The sequence below is a fragment of the Oryctolagus cuniculus genome, chromosome 19 (genome assembly GCF_964237555.1).
Source record: "Oryctolagus cuniculus chromosome 19, mOryCun1.1, whole genome shotgun sequence".
NCBI lineage: Eukaryota > Metazoa > Chordata > Mammalia > Lagomorpha > Leporidae > Oryctolagus > Oryctolagus cuniculus.
Window position 1 is genome coordinate 10,631,728 of NC_091450.1, and position 14,952 is coordinate 10,646,679.

The 14,952-nt window shown below is 44.7% G+C and overlaps 1 long non-coding RNA gene and 1 pseudogene across 1 annotated transcript; one reads left to right on the forward strand and one right to left on the reverse strand.

Annotated features, from left to right (window-relative positions):
• The window catches only part of ORYCUNV1R-PS1575 (vomeronasal 1 receptor oryCunV1R-ps1575 pseudogene), a 1,374,299-nt pseudogene that overhangs the window by 1,281,329 nt on the left and 78,018 nt on the right, over positions 1-14,952 (forward strand).
• Positions 530-5,150, reverse strand: LOC127488590 (uncharacterized). Its single transcript, XR_011384784.1, has 3 exons — positions 5,004-5,150; positions 4,815-4,893; positions 530-4,495 (listed from the first exon to the last, which is right to left on the reverse strand). It is a non-coding gene; the product is annotated as an uncharacterized lncRNA (long non-coding RNA).

Below are 14,952 nucleotides of genomic sequence, written 5' to 3' on the forward strand. Positions count from 1 at the left end.
AGAGAGAGACAGAGATCAGGAGATGGAGAGAAAGAGAGAGCTGCATGCTCAGGAATAGCTCCCTTTAACACGTTGCCAGGGGGTGGGCAGGGAAGTAGAAGCCTCGAATCCCATTAGGATGTGGGTGGGGCTGACATTGATGTTTGGACCATGTGGCCACCTGGCTTCCTGCCATGGCGGCGGGGTTGGGGCATAGGATGGTGTCAGGGTGTAGATCGCACAGTAGATAAGACTGCATCATTTTACTAACATTCCCCCCGTTTGTTTTTTATGAAGCAGGAGTTTTATGGGATTACATTAGCCCCAAAAGTCCAGGAGGGGTAGAGGGACGATGATCTGTCTTAAGCTACTTCCTGCTGACATGGGCGACGAGGTACTCTTCTCTGGGATGGGGCAATGTCTCAAGCCGCTGTCTCCCGGATGGGGAGCCAAGTCTATCCCTGTAGCAGCATTTGGTTGACCAGCTGGTTGCTGAAGGCCCTGGTTCGTTCCATTATCAATAAGTAAATACAATAGTATAAAAGGGTGAGACTAGCAACCAATGATCTTAAGAGTGGCATTAACCCAGTAATGAGAGGATTTCATAGAGGAGGGGAAATATTTTAGTTTCATGAGCAGAAAATCTGAGATATAAAACTGTGGATGATAAGACTTAAAATAGGCATGTTGAAAATTATAAGCTCATTAACCAACAGGAGGCACTTATTTACTTCGCACAGTAGTTTCAAAAGCAGCTGAAGGATTTTACAAAACACTTAATCCTTTAGCCCCTGGACCTTTCTCATTAAGATAATCATCACATCTAGTAACACAAGATCATTAGACTTTTTAGCTTTCAGACATTTGTATCAGTAGCATTTTATATTATAAAAACTTAAAATGTAACACCACTTCACATCTTGACAGTATTTCTAACATAATCCAAATAGCCTGATTAGTTGGTGTCTCTGTGTCTTTGACAGTTTCCAGGGGCCCATCTGGAAATTGTCAAAGTCTAGATTTTTGAAATTTTGTTTTTTTGAATGCCTGTCAAGGATGCCAAGAAGGCTCAAAATCCAAAATATCTCGTTTAAATAGGATCCCTTAACATCGTGACATAATATAGACCAAATTTGATGAGTTACAAGGTTAGTATTCAAATGTTTTTGAATAAGCATATATTTAATAACCCATAGCTCTTAATAAAAAACTCATCTGTTTTGAAACAATTAGAATTTAACAGAGACATTAAGAGAACATAATAGACTAGTTTAACTGCTTTATCAGAGGTTCAGATTCTATGTCTTAGGAAAATAATAGCTTTTGTGTCCAAAATTTATTTCATAACATTCTGTGACTTCCACATACCCTCTTCAACTTACTTGAAATGTTACATCATTTCCATTCCAGTCTAGAGTAAACTAGGCATCAGGATGAAGTAATTTTTTTTGACTTTTGAACTGCTGCTTTTATTGTTATTCTAAAGAAAATTTTCTACAAAATTCACAGACATAAGGATAAAGCTGATAAAATTATAACTATGAGGAAAAAGAATTATTAATGGTGACTCAATATTCTGAGTTACAAAATTGCATAACTTTAACAGGTATTTGTAATATGCTGATTCCCACTGTCCCAGCACCATTTATCTGTTGCTCTGCATTGGCTTTATCTGTTGATTTCTCATTGGATTATCATGTTACCGTAGCTACTGTAGGTGACTAGCTAGTGTTCCTAGTGTCCCAGTACACTAGGCACAAGAGATATCCTGACGATGAAAGGCGTCAGATCCTCCCACACTGAGAAGCAGGTGTTCCGTGGATATGGGGTCCTCGGGATCATTGGCAAGGGCAGCTTTGGGCAGGTGAAGCTGGCCCTCCATCTGGAGAGCAGAACCAAGGGGGCTGTGGAGATCACTGCCAGAGGTGACGGGGATTCTTCCAAGTTCCCGCAAGCTTGGGTAGCAGCAGAAATTATGCATTCTCTGCATCACCCTAACATTATAAAGCTGTTACAGGTAGACTACACAGCAGATAGAGCCTGTCTTTTCATTGGGTATTTTAGCGGTGTGGGGGTGGACCTTGAAAAGTATGTCGAGGTGTGCAGCCACCTTCATGAAGGAGAAGCATGTTGGTACTTCATTCAGACATTAGTAGCAGTGGAGTACTACCACATGCAACACATTGTTCACAGAGACTTAAAATTGGAAAATCTCCTTCTGGACTGACCTATTAAGCTAATTGACTTTGGCTTTAGCCAAAAACTGACTGAAGGCCAACAACTAAAGTCCTTGTGTGGGACACTTGAATATTACACCCCAGAAGAATTCCTAGATAAGGAGTTTGATGGGTATAAAGCTGACATGTGGAGCCTGGGCCTGGTCCTGTACACCATAGCAACAGGTGGCTGCCCTTTGAAGGGGAGAGCTTTGGGCACTTGAAGGAAGCGATCCTGGCTGGCTCGTAACCTAATCCCCTCCTATGTAAGTGGGGAACTGGAGAGATGCTGGATTGGTTAATGACTTTTGACCCTGCTGAGAGGCCCACAGTGGCAGATGCTATGGGCCACAAGTGGCTCAGCATGGAGCAGAAAAAGGGCCCAAAGCAAGTGACATCACACTTTTCAGTCTCTGAGTTCTCCCGAGAACCAGGAAATCGATGAAGCTGTGGAGAACCTGGTGTCTCTGGAGGGCCTTAAAGAACAGGACTGCCCCATTCCACCCCACCCCCCATGCAATGCTGGGGAAAATACCAGCCAAAGGCTTACAGCAGAGATGTAGAAAATCAAACTGACATGGGGATCCTGAAAGTGAGAAATACCTGCCAGGCCTTGTCTTCCAGCTGGGCTGTGAGCAGGAGGATGGCTGCTTGTCCCCTGCTCTGAGCTGTGGGAAATCCCAGCCAAAGACTTACAGCACACAAGGGGAAACGAAATTGACATGGGGTTCCTAGGTCCTTCCAAAATTGAAGGTCAGCAATACCTGTCAGTCCTTGTCTTCCAGCTGGGCCGTGAGGAAGAGGATGGCTGCTTGTCCCCTGTGCTGGGCTGTGGGAAATCCCAGGAGGGCCTCAGTGGAGCAGCAAGAACTGAGCTCACTCAAGGGGAGCTTCTAGGATCTGCTCAGTACGCTGAGGCTCAAAACTACCTGTGGAGCTGGGCTTCCAGCTGATCCATAAAGTAGTGTCCTTGACGCCCAGCTTCAGGCCAGTGCTGTGTCCCCAGTGCTGCCTGAAGGTGACCAGTCATCAGGGCTAAATGCCTGCCCTGGAGCCCACAGGATGGACAGTTCCCCACCTGGTCTGATGAGGATCCACACTTCCTGGCCAGTCCTCAGGTACAAGAGCCCCGTGACCTCTGTGTCCAGTCTCAACACCAGCAGCAGTGAGGCCTGCAGTTCAGATAGTCTTCATCCTGGCATAAGGAGGAGGACCTACACTCCCAGGCCTCAGGCACAACAGCCCTGTGTCCTCCACTCCCAGCACCAGCAGCAGTGAGGCTGACAGGACAGATGGTCCCCAACCTGCTGTGAGGAGGAAGACCTACATTCCCTGGCCAGTTCTCAGGTACAACAGCCCTGTGTCCTCCAAGTTGGAAATATTGCTGACTTAAAAGGCAAATTTGAAACTGAGGACTGTTGGTGAACAATTGTGTGCTGGCACCCAGGATACTGATTGAACCTTCTGCTTGTCGACAGCAGGACACGAAGGCTCAGTGTCTGCAGAAGCAGTGTCCCCATCTCTTATTGGGGCTTTGGGGACAGCACATCTTCATCTGAGGATGTCAGAAGAGAACCTCGAAAAGCTGATGGACACGCGGATGCAGAGGGCCTGAAATTGCTGACTACAAGTCAGAAAACGACTCCTGAATCAAAGGTTTTAGAAAATAAAGTTTCCTCAGAACAATTAAAAGCCTCTCATCAGAATTGTGAATATCATTTTCAAGAGACTTCAGAAAGGTATAACTAAGATGCTTATGTAATGAGTTTTCTGCTTGTTCATATTCGGAACTGGCCTGGTGAATAAAGACAGGGACGATGGCCCTCAAAAAAAAAAAAAAAAAAAAGATTCAGCTCTGGCCTAATGCTGACCAGGGTGAGCACTGTGATGGCAGCTGGGGACAAGTTCTCGAACAGGTAAACAACTGTGAGAATCTGAAAATGACCCCACTCCTGGGACAAAATGAGGACAGAAGATTCATTGCAGGATCCACAGCCTCCCTGGGGCCAGCAAGCAGCTCACTCCTTCTGTTCCCCAGACCCCTCCATGGTGACTCTGCAACCAAGGAGGGGGGTGCTGGTGAGAGGCCATGGACACTCAGGGACTGGTGGAACCAGGGCAGCCCTTTGGTGATCTGTGTGCTGAGGAAGAGCATGACCCTGCAGCTATGGGGGCAGCACATGAGGCAGAATCCCAACTCGTCGATCTGCAGCCTCCAGTTCTGTAACTGCTCACACTCAGCAATGACGTGTGCTGCCTGCTGGGCCAGCCAGACCTCCAGGGCTCACAGCTCCTTGAAGCTGAAAGGCAAAAATCCCGTCATGACACAACCCCAAAGAACCACAGGGAACTGCTCCCCACAGTTCCTGTCCATCAGATCAGAGGGATCAGCCCCACAGGCAGTGCCTGATGCCCAGGTCCCTGAATGGTGAACTGTGCAGAGGGTAGGGACAATGAATAGCCCCACCCCACTTCCCTAGGAAGGTCACTCTTCATCCTCCTTGGCCATCCAGCTGTCCTCCCATGACCGTCACTGCACCTGTGCAGAAGACTCCCTGGGAACCACATGCCTGGTGGGTTCACAGATGGGCTTACCCCACACCTGAATTCAGTGCTCACCATATTGCCTACCCAGACATCCATGTCCTGACACAGGTTCACACCCAGGGCACATAGGCACCCACGCTCCAGGTTCACCCTGAGGAAGCAACGGCATGCATATATCCATGGTCAGCACACAATGGGCACCACTGAAGACTCAGCCAGCATCACCCTCAGCAGCAGCCCAGAGAGGCCAGGGCCACCCACCTGGAAGCAAATGTCCCCAAGTCAGCAGGACACGCAGAGCTGGATCCACCCAGCTCTGCCAAACATGCCTCCTGTCTAGAAAATGATCCCCAGGTCAGGCAGTTACTGGACACAGTGGTCCTCTAACTGCCACAGAACACAGAAAGAGGGGGCTCTGGGTAATGGAAGCACTGAGGAGTTCTAGCATCCCTGTCCCAGTGGTACCCTCCCAGGTCAGGAGGGCTGAGTGTCAGCCTCCTCAACCTCAGAGTAGACAAAATCCCCTATAGGGGGCAGCTGTGGTCTTTCCAAGGCTCACGAAAGAGGGAAGAACTGTGGCAAATGTGCCACGACCTAGCTCTGCCACCACCCTCTGTCACCTGCTTGATAAATCCCAACCTTCTTCAGGGCTCTACCTGTAACCTATCCTCTTCCTCCAATACACCTCTATTTTGTAGCAATGTGTTGTTGTTGTTGTTGTTGTTATTATTATTATTTGTTTTACTTGTAAATCAGAGCAAGAGAGAAAAAGAGGGAGAGAGATTTTTCTAACCTCTGGTTTACTCCTCAAATGGCTGGGACAGCTAGGTCTCAGCCAGGCATGCTGTACTCTTCCATGGGTGGCAGGGACTCGAGAACTTGGATCATCCTCTGCGCCTTCCCAGTCACATTAGCTGGGAGCTGAATTGGAAGTGGAGCAGCCAGGATTCAAACCAGCCCTCCAGTATGGGATGCCCGTTTCTCAAGCAGTAGTTTAATCTGCTATGCCATTGCTACCCCTTGTAACAACTTTCAAAGCCTTGGCATTTTGAATTTCAGTTAGTGCAGTGAGTTCCCCCCACACACCTCATCCAGCTCCCTGAGTTCAGTCTGTGCCCACCCCTGAAGTAAGCAGGATTCCCATGGCAACAGACTTCTGACAGAGGACAAGTCTCAGCCCTGCTGATCCATTCTGTGTCCTCCCACTCTGCTCCTGTCCTGTTCTCTGTAGTGCTGTCAGCATTGGTCACCAGAGAGTTTTCCCAGGATGACAGAGAAGGGAGCAGATGGCTGAGCATGGCCTTCTTTGTGTCCTGTGTCGACCTCACCTAGTCTGTCTGGGAGGAACTGGGCCTCTACCCTGGGTGCAGGTGAGGGGTTAAGAGACGAAACACTGTGATTTCAGCACAGGTAGGTGACACATATGTAGGTAACACTGAAGCTGATACTGACAATAATGGCATGGCAAGTGTGGGGGAGGGCAGGAGCACCTGGGAGAGCTGGGTGCTGGGGAGACCACCAGGGAATGCTAGGGATCCCTGTCCCCAGGAGCAACTCAGCCTCCCCTAATGCCGTGTTCCTCCAGATCACCTCTGACCCCTGCAGCAGCGTGGAGAACCTGGTGGGTTTGGTCCAGCTTTGTGGGCTTGCTCCTGCTGCATTCCAGCGGCTTTTGCTCTTCCCAATGCAGCGGAGCCTGAACTGCACTCCCTTGTGGAGTGAGCATGTGTGAGCCTGTGTGTGCGTTTGTGTGTAAGTGTGTATGTCCTAGCTCTGTGGTTTCTGCTCCAACTGGGCCTGGCTGCTCCACACATGAGCATACAAGTCCTTGTCAGTCTCACCAATGGCATGAGTCTGGCATCAGAGTTGCTGTGGATGCTCCCCAGTTTCCCCACCACATTTCCCTGGGACATTCTAGGTGTACAGATGGAGGTTGGCAGAGTTCTCAGCCCCATGATGAAGCTCAGCCTCAGATTGGGGGGGGGGGGTGCAGGTAGTGTATCAGGTGTTAGGTCTACCCAGCATGGTAGGAAGCCATACACATTCAAGAATTCAAGTCCCTCTCAGAGCAGCCCTTGCAGACAGTGCTGAGATGAGGTGCCCCAAGCTGGTGGGGGACCAGGGAATGAAAGCTCTGTCTATTCTCACCCAAGGTCACGGGGCAGCTGCCTGACTTGGTCCTGCTGATGTAACCTAGGGTTAAGGCTGCTTAGGAGGAAGGTGGTCGGACTCACCTGAGGAAGGTCACTTCCGTTCTTTGGGATGTCAGCTTGTGCGTGTGGGGGGTCCAATCTGTCTCTCTCCACTGCTGCCGTCTTTTTTTTATATATATACAGAATATCAGTTTAGTATATATTAAGTAAAGTTTTCAACAGTTTGCACCCACATAGAAGCACAAAGTGAAAAATACTGTTTGAGTACTAGTTATAGCATTAAATCACAATGTACAGTGCATTGAGGACAGAGATCCTACATGAGGAGTAAGTCACAGTGACTCCTGTTGTTGACTTAACAATTTGACACTCTTGTTTATGGCATCAGTAATCTCCCTAGGCTCCAGTCATGAGTTACCAAGGCTATGGAAGCTTTTTGAGTTCACCGACTCTTATCATATTTAGCCAAGGTCATAGTCAAAGTGGAAGTTCTCCCTTCATAGAAAGGTACCTCCTTCTTTGATGACCTGTTCTTTCCACTGGGATCTCACTCGCGGAGATCTTTCATTTAGGTGGTTGGTTTGTTTGTTTGTTTGTTTTTTGCCAGAGTGTCTTGGCTTTCCATGCCTAAAATACTCTCATGGGCTTTTCAGCTGGATCCGAATGCCCTAAGGGCTGATTCTGAGGCCAGGATGCTGTTTAGGACATCCGTCATTCTATGAGTCTGCTGTGTATCCTGCTTTCCATGTTGGATCGTTCTCTCCCTTTTTTGTTCCATCGGTTAGTATTTTCAGACACTAGTCTTGTTGTGTAATCCCTTTGATTCTTAGTCCTATCATTATGATCAATTGTGAACTGAAATTGATCACTTGGACTAGTGAGATGGCATTGGTACATGCCTCCTTGATGGGATTGAATTGGAATCCCCTGGTATGTTTCTAACTCTGCCATTTGGGGCAAGTCAGCTTGAGCATGTCCCAAATTGTGCATCTCATCCCTCTCTTATTCCCACTCTTATATTTAACAGGGATCACTTTTCAGTTAAGTTTCAACACTTAAGAATAACTGTGTATTAATTACAGAATTAAACCAATAGTATTAAGTAGAACAGACAAAAAAGTACTAAGAGGGATAACGTATTAAGTTGTTCATTAACAGTCAGGGCTATGCTGAACAAGTCACCGTTTCTCATAGTGTCCATTTCACTTCAACAGGTTTCCTTTTTGGTGCTCAGTTAGTTGTCACTGATCAGGGAGAACATACGATATTTGTCCCTTTGGGACTGGCTTATTTCACTCAGCATGATGTTTTCCAGATTCTTCCATTTTGTTGCAAATGACTGGATTTCATTGTTTTTGACTGCTGTATAGTATTCTAAAGAGTACATATCCCATAATTTCTTTATCCAGTCTACCGTTGATGGGCATTTAGGTTGATTCCAGGTCTTAGCTATTGTGAATTGAGCTGCACACCGCTGCCATCTTTATGAGCCATGCAGAAGAAATGGAAGTGAGTCAGGGTAATGTTTCACTCCAGCCTTTGGCACCATAACCCCAGGCCACCCTTACCTGCTCTTCAAACCTGGCCCTGTCATTGGTAACCCCAGACCCATTTGTGTCCTGGGATCAGGCACACGGCCCCTCGGGGATGTGAGGTAGCACCTGATTCTCACTAGAAGGCCTGCTCCTTTGACTGACAGTTGTGCATGCATCACCAAGGATGCTCTTAGATCTGGATCTCCCAAGTCTCCATTCCACACCCTCCTGCCTTTCACCTCCTCTTGGCACAGCCTCTTTTTGCTTACCTGCTGTAACCACCAACCTTTCCCTGACACAGGGACCACAGTGTCCAGAGACCCTACGGACTGAATGTTGTCCGTGCCACATTCTGTTTAGGATGCACCATCAGCTTCCTCGTTCCACAGACACCCACCTGTGTCCATGAGCCTACCCATGTGCCCCATTCACTCCCTTCTCTGCCCCATCCTGAGTTCCCAAACAGCACTTGCTGCCCCTTCTAGAAAGTTCTCTTCAGGAGAGTGTGTGGTGAAGCATCCTGGGAACCCAGGGAAACTGCAGTGCCATCATATCCACCTGCTTTGGGTTCTTTTTGACACTTATATGTGCAGCTACCCCTCATTGTGTTTATCTCCTTACTTCTCCAAAGTCACAGGCAAGGGTGATGTCTTTCTAGTTTGCATCTTAGTGCCTGATGCATGGCCGAAGCCTAATAAGTAAAACAGATTGAAACATGTATGATTCACAAACACGCTGGTGTTGAGTGGCATTGTAGGCAATAAAGATTCCTAGGTTTAAGTGCAAGCATTTCTCACAGCTCTTGCTCCAAAGCTGTCAGCAGCTGAGTTCAAAAGAGTTGCTGAACTGTGCCTTCCACACCCAGACCATTGCTCACTGTCATTGTGTTTACTGTTAACTGTTCATGCTACCCAAAGTGATTTACAGATTCAGTATAATCCCTGTTAGTATATCAAGAGCATTTTCCAAAAGGTAGAAAAACACCCTACTTGAGTATGCAGAGCTGAAGTAATCTTGAGTGAAAAGTGGTAGGAACTGTCTGACTTTAAAATATTCTACAAAGCTCTGGTTATAAAAACAGCATGGTATTGTCATAAAAGCGCATACAACAAAAGAGCAGGGGTCAACATTGTGTTGCAGTGGGTTAAGCTGCTGCCTGCAAAGCCAGCATCCCATATGGGTGCCAGTTCAAATCCCAGATGCTCCACTTCTGTTTCAGGTCCTTGCTAATGTGCCTAATCCTTGGGCTCCTGCACCCACCCAGATGGAGTCTCGTGGCTTTGGCCTGGCTCAGTCCTGGATGTTGTGGCCATTTGGGGAGTGAACCAGTGGATTAAAGATCCCTCCTCCCTCTTCCTCCCTCCCCCCTTCCCCCTCCTTCTAAGTAAATCTTAAAAAAAAATCTAAAGGAACAGAGAGCCTAGAAATAAACCCACATATTTATAGCCATGTGACCTTTGCCAGGGTGCTTAGAATGTACTTTGGCAAAACAATGGTCTCTTCAGTGAAAATCATTTGGGAAAACTGAGTATCACATGCATCAGAAGAAACTAGATGCTATCTCTCAACATGTATGTAAATAAACTAACATGGATCAAAGATCTAAATTTAAGATCTGAAGCTAATGAGCTAGTAAAAACAAACACAGAGGAAATTCTTCACTACATTGGAATGGGCACCCATTATTTTCATCAGACCCCAAAAGCATAGGAAAGGAAGCAAACATAGTTGAATGGGATTTCATCAAATTAAAAAACTTCTGTATTCCAAAGGAAGCAAAGACTAGGGTGAAGAGACAACTTACAAAGTGGAGGAAATATTTGCAAGGTATACTTTGAGAATGGATTAGTAATGCTATGTAAGAAACAAATAAATAGTAAAAATAACATGATTCTATTATAATAGAATGCACAGATTAAGCAGAAGTTATTTCAAGGAAGACAGAAGTGACCATCAGGGATATGAAAAAGTGTTCAACATCACATCATCAGGGTGATAGAGATCAAATCCACAGTAAGATATCAGTCACGACACTCCAGTTATCTTGGCTGTCATCAAAAAGACAAAAGATAAGAGTTCCATGGTATAGCTCTACACAGGAGATAGAAGTGGTGTTCTGTTTCACAGTAGGGTGACTACAGATAATGATAATGTACTGTCCATTAAAAATATTAGAAGATAGGATTGTGAATATTTTCAGCATACAAAATGATACCTGTTTGAGGAGATAGATTTGTTTAACCTGATTTGAACCTGTGTAAAAACACTATCTACATATCTACATATCATAGTACTCTATAAATATGTATAATTTTTGTCTGTTGGTTAAAATTTTAAAAGTATACAAATAATAAAAAACCAAAGAAAAAGAAAAATTATCCCAAAGGAAGTAAGTTCAAATAACAATGATCATAGCAGACACCATACAGTAGAAGAATTAACAATTTGCAAAGTTACTTGAAATAAACCAACAAAATATTAACACTAGCAGTGGAAAAGCTACTATTTTATTTGTTCATCATATATTAGAATTATATAAGAGAAATTAAGAAAAATTCAGTGTATTAAGGTAGGCCTCAGGGTATGAAGTGAGCATGCAAAATTCAGTGGTGTTTCTATTAGAAAGAAAGAAATGAAAATGAAATAAAATAATTTACAGAAGAATTTAAAATGATAAAATACTTGAGAATTTTTAAAAAAGATTTATTTATTTATCTGAAAGGCAGAGTTACAGAGAGGCAGAGGAAGAAGCTCCACTGATCTGAAGCCAAGAGCCAAGAACTTCTTCCAGGTCTCCTATGCAGGTGCTAGGGCCCAAGGACTTGGGCCATCTTCTACTTCTTTTCCAGGCCATAGCCGAGAACTGGATGGGAAGTGGAGCAGTTTGGACTCGAAACGGCACCCAAATGGGATGTGTTACCTGCTGTGCCACAGTGTCAGCCCTGGGAAAAAATAAAAGACCTGTAATACCCCTATGCTAAGAACAAAATAGTACCGTGAGAATTCAAAGAAGATCCAGTTGAATTGGAGAGACATATGTTTATGATTTAAAAAAAAACTGTTTTTGTGATATACATTCTCCAAAATTGATTTTAAAATACATAGAAATGCCATCAAATCCTTACAACTGTGTGTGTGCATTCATGCGAAAATCCATCTGCTAATTGAAAATGTGTTTGAAAATGCGTAATGCATGAAATAAGCAACCAGATTTTGAAAAAGAACAAATATTGTGATATTAAACTGCCGGTATCAAAACTTACAATAGAGCTGCACTAATACAAATCTATGATCAAAGGAAGAGATGAAGGAGTCAAGAAAGAGACACAAGCATGCAGGGCGTGAGATTTCTGGTCATATGCTTAGGGGAACCTAGGCCTGGTTCCTGGGTACCTGCTGGGCCCAAGTTCTAATGGGTTTCCATGTCCACAGGCCCAGAGTGTCTGAGAGCAGCTCTTTGTGACAACCTCAGACCAGCTGGAAGAACCTTATGGGAAATTCTTAGCTGTGAGGAGACAAAAATGCATTCAGTTATTTATTTGTTTACCGGACTGAGCCACAGTATTTCTTCATTTCTTTGAAAAAAATTTTTTTTTCTCAGAACTAGACAGTTGGGGAATTAAAATGTGGTAACCATGGAAATTAGAGTCCTTGGCATCTCAAAATTACTTTAGGTAGTAGTTCATTTCCATAGTGAGCTTATCAAAATATTTTTTAAGTCTTTAATTCCTGTGACGTGTGGTTGCTGAACTTTTTGTAGCATTATCTATGGTCATAGTGTTACTGATATTTTCTTAAACAGCAAACTGTTACAAGCACTCCTTTAAACATGGACATTTCTGGTGGATGTGATGGTCACATCATGATAAAGAGTTTTCCCAGAGTTGATTCTGATCACGGTTTCTAGCTTACTGGTTGCTCCAATGAAATGACATGTCCATGGATCTTCCTAGATCAACATTCTATGTGGGATCTTCAGTTCATTTTATGAACTTAAGGGAAGATAATTCTTTACTTATGGTCTGTGAAACAGAAAAGTTTTACTCACGAAAATATAGGAAGTTTGTTACAGATTACATACTATTTTGTCATTAAAAGCAATGTGTAATGGAACCCAACAGGAAATTTTAATCAGAAGTATATAAATTAATAGAACTTATGAATTTTAAGCACATTAAATCTGCAATATGGAAAAGGGAATACAGATGGTTAAGGGTATAATATGTCAGATTCTAATAAGAGATACATTAATGCAAGACTATTAAATGAATCAAGAGCATTGCATTTATTATTTTCCTGTGTTCTAGAAGAGAGATTGTTGTGCATCATCTGATTGCAGAAAGTTGATATGGAGAAGTGGATGGAATTGAAATCAGGTTTGGATGTAAAGTCAATAAAACTATTAACTAATTGAGCACCTAGGTTTATTCAAATGTGATGGATGGATAAGTTGTGTGTGTGTGTGTGTGTGTGTGTGTGGAGAGAGAAAGAGAGAGCGAGCAAGCACTGAGAGGGAAGAGGAAGAGGTATATAGAGAGTTAGACACAGGCACCAAGAGCTAGAACAGGTAAGTTTGGTGCTTCCTATTAGACATACTTGATCATGTCATGTAGGGAAGTGAATTTAGAAGACAAACTGAATATAAGTGATTTCAGCTTAGGGAGAGGTGGATATCCAGATTTTATCAGCCTCCCGATGGTCTCTAAAGTTGGAAGACTGAGGGATATCCCCCAGGATGCAAGTATTGATCGAGGAGACTTGTTTTGCCCTTTCCTGCAACAGATCCAAGACACAAAAATCAGTTACTTCTTACATCTTCCAGCGCACGTGTCACTCCTGAGGGTAAGTCTTCCCTGATTTTTGCCCAATCAGTGTTAACGTGTCCGTCTCTAAGGCCCCAGTAGACCACAATACATGTCTCTGTCACTGCACTCATAGTACTGATTGATTCATACAGAGATGTTTCCATAGCAGTCTTCCCCACACCTCTGTGGGCTTCCCATGGGTGTTCACACACTACTAGTTCCAGGAATTCTGGTGTGTTCTGTGTGCTAAGGTTCAGCTCAGTGTTGTATTTAGGGGGAAGAGAGACTTGATCCATCCCTGTGAGTTACTGACCAATCCTGGAGACTCTCTGCAGAGAGACTGGGAGATAATTACCATGAGATCAAGAGGAGAATACGTGCCATGTTGATTGACCCGTATCCTTGACATATTCCCATGCCTTTTGCTCACAATGTGCACTGGATTATTTAACAGCACAATCTGCTTTGGCAGCAATAGCCTTGGCTTGGGGACCTTGAGTGTCCATTAGTGGCAGGCATGGATCAGAGGAACCCAGACCTCCTGACTTCCAGTCTAACGTCCACACAACCAAGATGCCAAAATTGACATAGGTAAGTGAGTTCTTGGCTGAAGGACTCATTTCTCAATACTCATTCATGGGCTTAGTAATTGAGTAAGCTGAGAAGATCCCTTCTTCCCTTTTTTTCATGGAGATTATGGATGAAGAAGATGTGAGCAGAAATGACATAATTACAAAGCATGGCACTACAAATCCCAACAGTTGAGGTTAATACAGAGTTCAGGATGTGTTGGGCACTGTCTGAGGAGTATTTGCATGTAGAAGTATTTTACTCTCATTAGTTTTGGCAGTGAGTCCCTAAACTCCAGGATAAAGTCGGTAACTCCTCTGACCTAGTGTTCTAAGTGTAAGCTGAGCTCCCCACATCACTGTACTTGTATGAGTACTGGCTTAGGGACACTTGGATACTTTGCATGGGAACAGTATAGAGTTGACACCATTAGAAAAATGTCCTGCTGCCCTACCACTCTGGAGACTCGGCTACTGCCTCCTGAACCACAAAGCACGCCCTGCATGGCAACCTGTAGCCACCACCCCTGTGCAAGGCTGCGCAGGCTTGCTCTTTGCTTTCTGATTGGTTGGCACCTATGGACAGTTATCCAGTCAGAGTTGATGTACTCTGTTGGCTACCGAGTTTATATAAAGGCTGCTCAGGGGCGCTGTTGCTCTTTTGCCTACTTGGAGTCCTATGACACACATTACTTTCTTCAGGTGGGTGCTGAGTGCTGCTGTGGATCCTCGGAACGAGGAGGTGAACCGTGAAGAAGCACAACTGCAGGAAGAGCGGTCTCGCTGGTGGAGGAGGTGTGGCAGTATGTTCTCCAGAGTCCACAGGGTCATCCATCCTGGCCAGGTAAGTCCTGTGGAAATCTATGCATGTTCCCTATGTGGGCCCTGGCCACAGGCCCAAGAACTTGTGCCTTCAGGAGCGTGACGCAGGGAGAATAAATTGGGTATTAGATTGTATGCTATAAATGGTAGGTTTTATTGTATATTAGGAATTGTATATTCTATTGTATATGATAAAGTATGGATTACATTGGTGGGATCCTGTACAGTTGCAGGAGGGATTTAGCCTACCTGTTCGCCTTCTGATGCCAGGTTGGGGAACTGCCATGTGGGTAGTCTTCTGTCGAGTGGCGTATTAAGATGCCCTG